Source organism: Trachurus trachurus (genome assembly GCF_905171665.1).
Source record: "Trachurus trachurus genome assembly, chromosome: 12".
Lineage (NCBI taxonomy): Eukaryota > Metazoa > Chordata > Actinopteri > Carangiformes > Carangidae > Trachurus > Trachurus trachurus.
Genome location: NC_139908.1, coordinates 29340757 through 29349789, shown reverse-complemented (window position 1 = coordinate 29349789; position 9033 = coordinate 29340757).

Below are 9033 nucleotides of genomic sequence, written 5' to 3'. Positions count from 1 at the left end.
TATCACCAGCTCTGAGAACTCCTCCACTGAACAGAAAAGGTAAGTTAGGAAGAAATCTGAATGAATTGTAGAAATGCTTTATAAAGAAAAACAAACAGAAAAGTACACACTGGAACTGCCCTTGAACAACGATGGTACTTTCAGGAAGGAAATGCATTCAGTCGGAGGGAGATAAGCAACTGTGCACCGATCTTGAAGGGGAGCCACTTCAAGAAAACTGTTAAGATCACTGTCACATCATATTGTAGCACTACTACTGCTTCTACTGTCTGTGTGTCTGCAGCTTCTTACACTTTTAGACATTTGACTGTTCACATTGATACATAAACAGTTCTGTTTATTCATTGTGATTACACACTGGAGGTCCCAAAAAGGAATATTTCAAATTCCTAGAATAGAAAGATTTTCAGTTTTATTTGCTTTTGAAGCCTTGTTTTGTGAAACAAAAAATATTATTTTACATGCACATGCATATTTCTGATAGGTAAACCGTGTAAACATCTAATCAATCATTAAAATTACTGATAAATATGCTGCTGATCACTTCATGTTGAATAGCTGTGTCATGTGTTATTAAATGTCCCAGCTGTCCACTGCACATTTTAACACTGAGAGGAGTTCAACACAAATTTTATTCATTCTGCTTATCATGTTTCCAAAAAATAATAACTTGAAATTTCTCATTTAATCTCTACCTGAAGCTTTGATTCAGTATTAGCACTTTGTGCTATGACAAGATTTGGTGCCACTTTATTGTTATTTAAACTGTCACACTCATGGATTATTAATTGCTGTATTCTTCTGTGGTCATGCAAAGTTAACACTAGCAAAAGATGTTGCCTTAAGGATTAAGTATTTATTTCTTTATCTTGTCTTTATCATAAATATTGCAAATTTGTGGTCAGGTGAATTGAAGTAAATGGCAACACTACAAAATGTGCAACATTCAACTGTCAAAAACACTAAAAAGTTGTAATAGTAATTGACTTAATGAATGAATATAAAATGTTACACTCCTTCCTTTTCTCTAACTCTGTTCACAATCATAAAATATACTTGCTTATTCACACAGCACAATCATTTTGTGATGTCAAGTTTCATTTTGAAAGTCTTGTCATTACCTTTATTTGTTTATACATGTTCCCTCACCTCTTTCAACTGCCAATCAAACATCAAGCTTACACATTATATGAAACATTTTGCCATGTAGCAGGTGCCATAAATAAAGATCTGTTCTACTGGGTCAATATTTATTATGTCAGCTGTAGTGGTGTGTCAGAAATACAAAACCTTTCAAACAGCTAAAATATTGTTGTTGGTTTTTCTTTTTTTACCCGTTTCCACTCTTTGAGAGCACCTTTGAAATGTTCTCCAAACATTACACCACCAGATTTTTATCACTGAATATTGTTTGTTTTTGTTGTTTTTTCAGAGGCACAACCGAATATCTCAGAAATGTCATGGTTTGTCATTGAATAAAATTCAATGTTTTCTTTGAAAGAAGGAGGATTGTACAACAGTTACAATTTTGGCAAAATAAATGTGTTGTGTAAATTCTTGCAGAATAATTCTAATTATTTCCTTGAACCTGCTGGATTGGGACAAAATCAAGTATTAATCAAGATACTGTGTAATGTTCTGGTGTTAAAAATGCGATGTTCATTATTTTTTGCTTATAGAGGTCTTGGCAAGGCAAGGCAATTTTATTTGCATAGCCCATTTTTGTCCTTTGACAGTTTGTCTCAAAGAGCTTCATAACAACATCCTCTGCCCTTCACATCCACTGAGGAAAAACTCCAGAGAAAACCCTGAACAGGGAAAAAATTGGAGAAACCTCAGGGTGAGCAACAGATCCCTCACCCTGGACGGGCAGACATGCAATAGATGTTGTTACAGACAAGAAGACAGTTTACAACAGAGAATATGGGAAAACATGGAAATGGTTAACAGAGCTGATGAAGGCTGGTGGGCAGGAAAGGCAGGGAGAGCTGGCCAGCTTAATACTGGATGGCAGGGGAAAGGAGGTGAGGCAGGCAGCGGTTGGTGCAGAGGGATGGAGCTCTGGAGAGATCTGTGGAAACAAAGGGAGAGTGTGAGGCACCAAGGCCAAACTACAAATTGCAACAGATAAAGGCAGTTCAAAATGTGCCAGAGGAGAGGGCTTCATGTAACCAGATGTGTCCCCCAGGCCCCAGCAGTCTAAGCCTATAGCGTAGCTATAAAATGGTTCAGAGCTAGGTACCTGAACGAGCCCTAACTAAAAGCTCTGTCAAGAAGGTTTTAAGCCGGAACTTCAATGAACCACAAGGGGTCACTTTAACACTGTCCCAAGTATCAAACTGGTCATGAACCCCTCTCTGTAAACGGACAAATGCACGCAGTCCGATTTTAGAAACTGCCCCTTTAAGAAGAGCGGACAGCACTTCCTCCTTTGTGTGACGTCACATGTATGGTTGCTCCGCCCCCCCGATACTGCCCCTCTAGACCTAAACAAAGATACTGTATTTGACCTAAACTAGCTCAGCTCTCATTCAGTAGGTGAGCTAACACGTTTCTAACATGTCGAAGAAACGTAGTTGTGCAGTAGGCGGCTGTAAAGAGACTAATGTTTCACTGCACAGTCTCCCGAAAGACACAAGTGTTAGAGACCGGTGGCTCGTGTTCATTTTTTACCAGATACCAGAGGACTTCAGTCCCAATCTGTTGGTCTGTTCGGCTCATTTCACCGCAGACTGTTTTACCAACCTGGCTCAGTACAACGCGGGCTTCGCCAAGAAACTATTAACGAAGGACACTGCTGTCCCCACACTGTCTGTTCCCACCACAACTCCACAACCAGTAAGTCAACTATGTCTCAACCAGACGACCACATGTAGGCTAACGTTTGTATTTGTACCTTTGAAAAAGCAATTCATCTTCACCGTAAAGAAGAGACTAATGTAAACGGTTATTATTACGACGCTGAAGTTAGCCTCCGATTCGGCACTTAAGGGGAAAGTTAAGGAAATTAACGTAACGTGCAGTGCAACTGTTTGTATACCTTGTCTGTTTTTTGTGACACTTCTTGATGTAAAAACATTTTAGACATTTTAGGTAAGACATTAACTTTTCCTGACACCCGCTATTGTATTTGTGAAACGTTTATTTTATTTGTGAAAATGCTAAAGGAGAGATTTCACCGTTTTTGTTTGATACTACAGACATCATTAGACCAGGTCCAGATCAAAAACCACTGTACCCAGACTTCTCAAATCTGGCCTAGATTATCCTAAAGAGGCTAAACATTCATTATAACCTTCTTTTTACAGTCTATGATTATAACACAGTCTCTGATCTGTGAAACCTTTATTCTATTTGTGAAAACGCTATAAAGGCAGATTTCACCGTTTTCTCATCATATAGACCAAATTAGACCTGGTCCAGGTAAAAAACCACTGTACCTAGACTTCTTAAATATGGCCTAGATTATCCTAAAGAGGCTAAACATTCATTATAACACCGTTTCTGATCTGTGAAACCTTTATTCTATTTGTGAAAATGCTATAAAGGCAGATGTCACTGTTTTCCCAGCATATAGACCACATTAGACCAGGTCCAGATCAAAAACCACTATGCCTAAACTTCTCAAATCTGGATTAGATTATCCTACAGAGGCTAAACATTCATTATAACACAGTTTCTGATCTGTGAAACCTTTATTCTATTTGTGAAAATGCAATAAAGGCACATTCACTGTTTTTTTTCTCCAGCATATAGACCACCAGGGAACAGGGGAAACAGTAACTGTTTTGGATTACCGTACTCGTTACTGAAAAAAGTAGTGCCGTTGGCACTACATTACTCGCAGTTACTTGACTCAAGAAGTCTCGCCACAAAATAATACTAAACTGTATGACGTTATACACTTTTTTTTTCAGTTCATCAACTAGCCTAACGTTAGTCTGAAAAAAGCTGTTACCATTTATCTGGAATTACCAACTCACTCGTCGCGGAACCTGCCTGTGCGGACAAATACTGAGTGAGTTGGTTAGTTAGTTCCAGATAAACGGGAGGTTAACGTAATATTTGTCCAATAACATATTTAACATGTTTGAGCATTTTATTAAAAAAAGAAAAGAAAAAGCAATAGTTACTTTTCCTGGTTATTAGTTACTTTTATAATGTAGTAATTCAGTTACTAACTCAGTTACCTTTTGGGGGAATGCAACTAGTAACTATAACAATTTACTTTTTAAAAGTAACGAGCCCAACACTGGTTATGAATGGTGTTGAGAAGTATGTGTAGAGCTGTTATCATTTCATACGCACATGATTACTGTGACATTTTTAAATGAGTATTACATAACACAGCTTCATCTGTCTGGTCCATCCAGGGAACGTCACAGCACTCGGTCAAGTACAAACATGTGGCCACTCAAACTGAGTCTCCACGGAGATCCACAGCTGGCACACAGCTGTCAGTAGGAACAATGAAAGCACACGTGAGGAGCAGAGGTGAGTCAGATGGCTTGTAACAGTGAATGGTGGATACATGAATACATCTCTAACTCACCAATTCAATAATGCAACGTATGTGTTAGTGCTATTTGTATCATGATACTGTCTGATTTTCAGTAAACACTGCTTGTATTTGTGTTATCAGGCACACAGACGAGCATGTCTTCTCAAAGTGCAGGAGTCGGCTCTGGTGTCATATCCACTACTGCAGAAACACCAATGTCGTCATCACCAGCCAAGGGTTCAAGACCAGCTAAGAGACCAAGGTTTCAACACCTGAAGGAGGAGGAAGAGGAGGAAGTCATATCTTTTCAGATTCCTGAGTCTCAAGACTCCACGTCCAACCCAGAAGACTCTCTGACAGTTCTGTCATCAGAGCTTTCGTAAGTGTTTACAGTCCATCTTTTTTTTTTAAATTTTGAATATACTAGCCCTTGCATTATTGGTAGTAAGTTATAAATAAAATGTGGAATGTGAATGGGAAATATGATTTTTTATTTATTATCCATTTATTTCCTATAAACAGACCCACGCCAAGCCCTTCCTATGTGGAGCCAAAATTCATAGTATACGGGAGCTGCCTCCTTGAGCTTTTTACACACTGCCCTGTGTGCCGGAGTGTGTGTGACATCAGCCACAGAACTCAAGGAACTTTCTTGGCTGTTGATCAAACCTGCAGCCACTGTCATTTTTCAAGAAAATGGAAGAGCCAGCCAGTTTTTGGTAGCACCCCCGCCGGGAACCTTCAGCTGTCTGCTGCCACTTATTTTACTGGTGCATCTTTTTTTCAGCTGGAAAAGGTATTTGGAAATGAAATTGTTTATTTAAAAAAAACAAAGGCAGATCTGAACTAATAATTGTATAATTCTTATATTAGATATTCAAGGCAATGCACATCCCAGTGTTCCAGTATCAAGATTTCAGAATGCATGCCCAGATGTACCTGGAACCAACTATCATTCACAAATGGAAGACGGAGCAGGAAACTCTTCTGCAGCAGCTCAGACCGAAGGACACTGTAGTAATTGGAGGTGACGTGAGGGTGTACTCACCAGGTAATACAGCCTATTCTCTCAGCCTCACTTTATTTGTAGCATCAGTTGAATGTGAACTTGTTTATATCAACATGTTACCCATAAGATTTTTGGCTTTTTGTCATCCTCAGGCCACTCACATGGAAGCTACAGCACGATGCACCTAGAAAGCAACAAGATAGTTGACGTCCAGTTGGTACAGGTCAGTGTGATATATGTACAAAGAGGGAAGTTTTCCCAGTTACTGATGCAGTGGGTGGTTTGGTGGCTAAATGGCTTACAAAGATCACAACACAAGTAAGAAGAGCTTTAGTGTCCCATTATGCTCGACAATAAGGAAACACTTACTAAGCTTTGTCAGATAGTGAATATAAAATACAGTCAATGTGAAATATATTTCAAAAAGTCTTTTCTCTCCTCCACCAGAGCAATGAAGTGGGGGAGGGCCACCACATGGAGCTGGAGGGCCAGAAAAGGAGCCTGGACCAACTTCAAGTGAGCAGCATCACGCTGGACTACATAGTCACTGACTGTCACCCACAAGTCCAGACATTCCTGAAGGACAACAACATGAAAGAGTTGTGTGATATTTTTAAAGTGTCAAAGTGGAATTCTCTTGTTAACCAACTTCAGAGTGTTCACACTCATGATGACCCCAACCTCCCAAAATGTGAACATCCTGACAGAACCACCACAGACCAGAGCAGGTGGTTGCAGCCAGGTGTGTGATGTCATTTCTTCACAGTACCACAACAATGATAAAGTCATATAGAAAAGTTTTAGGGCTCAAAAACTCCATTCTGATTACATTTCATTGCAGGGTGAAAGTTCTATCTTAGCACTGAAATGTTTGTCATTGATTTATAACCGACATTTCTACTGTGTTGACAAAATCAGGTTCAAAATCACTGTACAAAGTTGAGAAGACATTGCTCAACAAGAGAGAGTTGGAGGATGTGGAAAGGTTAAGCCCCCACCACCAGACTTCATCTTTGGAGGCATTCCACAGTCTGATCCTAAGGTTTGCCCCAAAGACTGTCGTCTTTCCATTCCTTGGAATGCTGTGCAGGTAAAGTATTTAGAATCATTTACTGTGTGCGTGTACGTACAACACCCTGGTTTTCCCAGTCATTTAGTGGAAATGATGCAGTTTAATGTCTCATTAATGAGATTAATTAATGTCTCTGAATGAAATGAAACCATAAAACAAATGAACAATTGAGGTTAAAAATAAACCATGGAATACATTTATACACCAAAATGTACTCTAAACTGTTGACTCATCAAAGTAGCCACCTTTAGCAGATAGAAGAGCTGAACACACTTGTGGAATCTTTCTACAATGGAACTCAAAAGTTCTTCCCAACTGTTTCAGAAGCTCCCATAAATGTGTGGCACTTTGCTTTCACTCCTCTTTCCAGTTCATTCCAAACCAGCTCGATGGGCTTTAAAGGACAATTCCAGGCAAATTTAACCTGGGGCAATTGTTTCCTAATATTTTAGGTCTAAAAGAATGAATCTGAAGATTTTCTTTTTAATTGCTCCAGTTATCCAGCAACACAGCCCCAGACCATCCTCCTTGTTTAACAGCTACAAAGATCCTGCGTGATCAACCAAGATTTCAAATTTTGATTCATCAGTCCATAACACCTTCCAGTCTTTTGTAGACCATTGGTGGTGACCAAGGCACACCTCTCCATCATTTTTATTTTTATTTTTATTTTCCAGTTTGGGGGAACTTTTCCTTTTGTATTAAGCCTCTGGCAGTTCACCATTTACCTTTGTAGCATGTCAAGCTATTCAGTGGACTTGAACTGCTTGAATTCCAATTAAAAACTGGGAAAAAATGGGGTGTTCTTAAACTTTTGACCAGTAGTGTATATTGTTCAATATTTAAACAGATGTCTGTCTCATCAGGTTATACCTGGCTGCCATGCACTTCAACGAAAACGCTGACTGCCCACAGACCACCTCAGAATGCCCAAAGTTGAAGAAGGGTGAATATTTGATGAAGCCAGTCGAAACAGTGCTTACATACAGTAGGTTCAACAATATGTATTTATTATATAAAAGTAAGACAAATATTTACAAAAACACATGAACACAGTAGTCATACCTGTAAACCATTTTTCAGGCTACATCCAGGAGCTCATGGAGCTACTTTTCAAGAGAGTCTTGTTAGATCCTGCACCGTACGCTGAGGAGGTGCATGACATTCTCATCCCTGAGCCGCTGTCCTCCCAATGTGACCGCCTCCACGGACAAAGCTGTCACTGACCTTTATGTCATGCTGTTGCTCATTGAAACAATCTGATACCAGGTGGTTTCAACCCTCACACATGCTTACATTCTGAACTCACATTTGCATAGCCTATAAGAAATTCACTTGTTTAGCTGCTGTAGAATTAGTTTGAGGTTGAAGAGGTTAATTATTAGTGAAAAATGTGAACTGAATCACTTACAGCTGAAATATAAAACATGTTTTTTAAAAAGGGACACACATCTGTGGTTTGGAACCCTGCCTGGGTATTGGATGGTGTTGCTGCCAAGGGATAAGCTGGTTTAACAATCCCAGGAACGTCATAGATGGTGTATCACATGCAGTATTGATGTACTTCTTGAGAGCCCCCCTGTACACTGTTGAGTCCAGCGGCTGCAGTCGATGTGAGCAGTGTGGGGGGAAGACAGCATTTTGTTTTTGTGCATAGTCCAGGCTGATGAACAGACGGGACTCATGGTTGTCCAGCAGAGGGAGGCATAGCTTCTTCAATGAGAAGAAGAAGTCCAGAAAATGTTCCTCCTTCATCCATCCAGAGGGGTTTACCCCCCCCCCACCCCCCCCACCCCCCCTCTGCATCCAGCAGGGCCATTTGTACATTGAAGTTGTGACTCCTATCTCGTCCATATTCCAAATGTCACTAGGAGCAAAGCTGTGGCAATGCATCACTGTCTCCAGGTTGTCATGAAATGCCCCCACATGTTCTCTATTAAAGCTTGTAGCTGGAGCTGGGGGGGAGGGGGGGGCTCTTCAGAAAGGAGGAGAACCAATCACAACTGGCCCGTTGAAACTCTGACCAATTTTGTAGCACCAGGCCACTGCAAGCTGTAATATAATAAACCCATGCTGGGGACAGGCCATAATAGATGTCTGCTGATTTTAAGAGGTACTTTACCAACTCCCTTTCCACTTCATCTGAAAAGATTTGCCCATTCTTCTTGTATCCCACACATAGCTCCTTATTTCCCTCAATCTCTTCAGCACCCATTTTTTGACAGTATTTAGTCAGGAGGTGATGATAAACCCCCGGCTGTACCGTGGATATTTTTATTTTCCGGCTTGACCTGCCTCACTGTTATGTCTGCTGCTGTCCTCCCTCTCTGTGTCCTCGCAAATAAAATGTCCTGACCATTTTGACACCTGTAAGATTTCTGACATGTTAATTTATTGCCATCCATTTTTTTGGTAATAAAAATAATTAATAACAATAAATGTTGTAGCCAT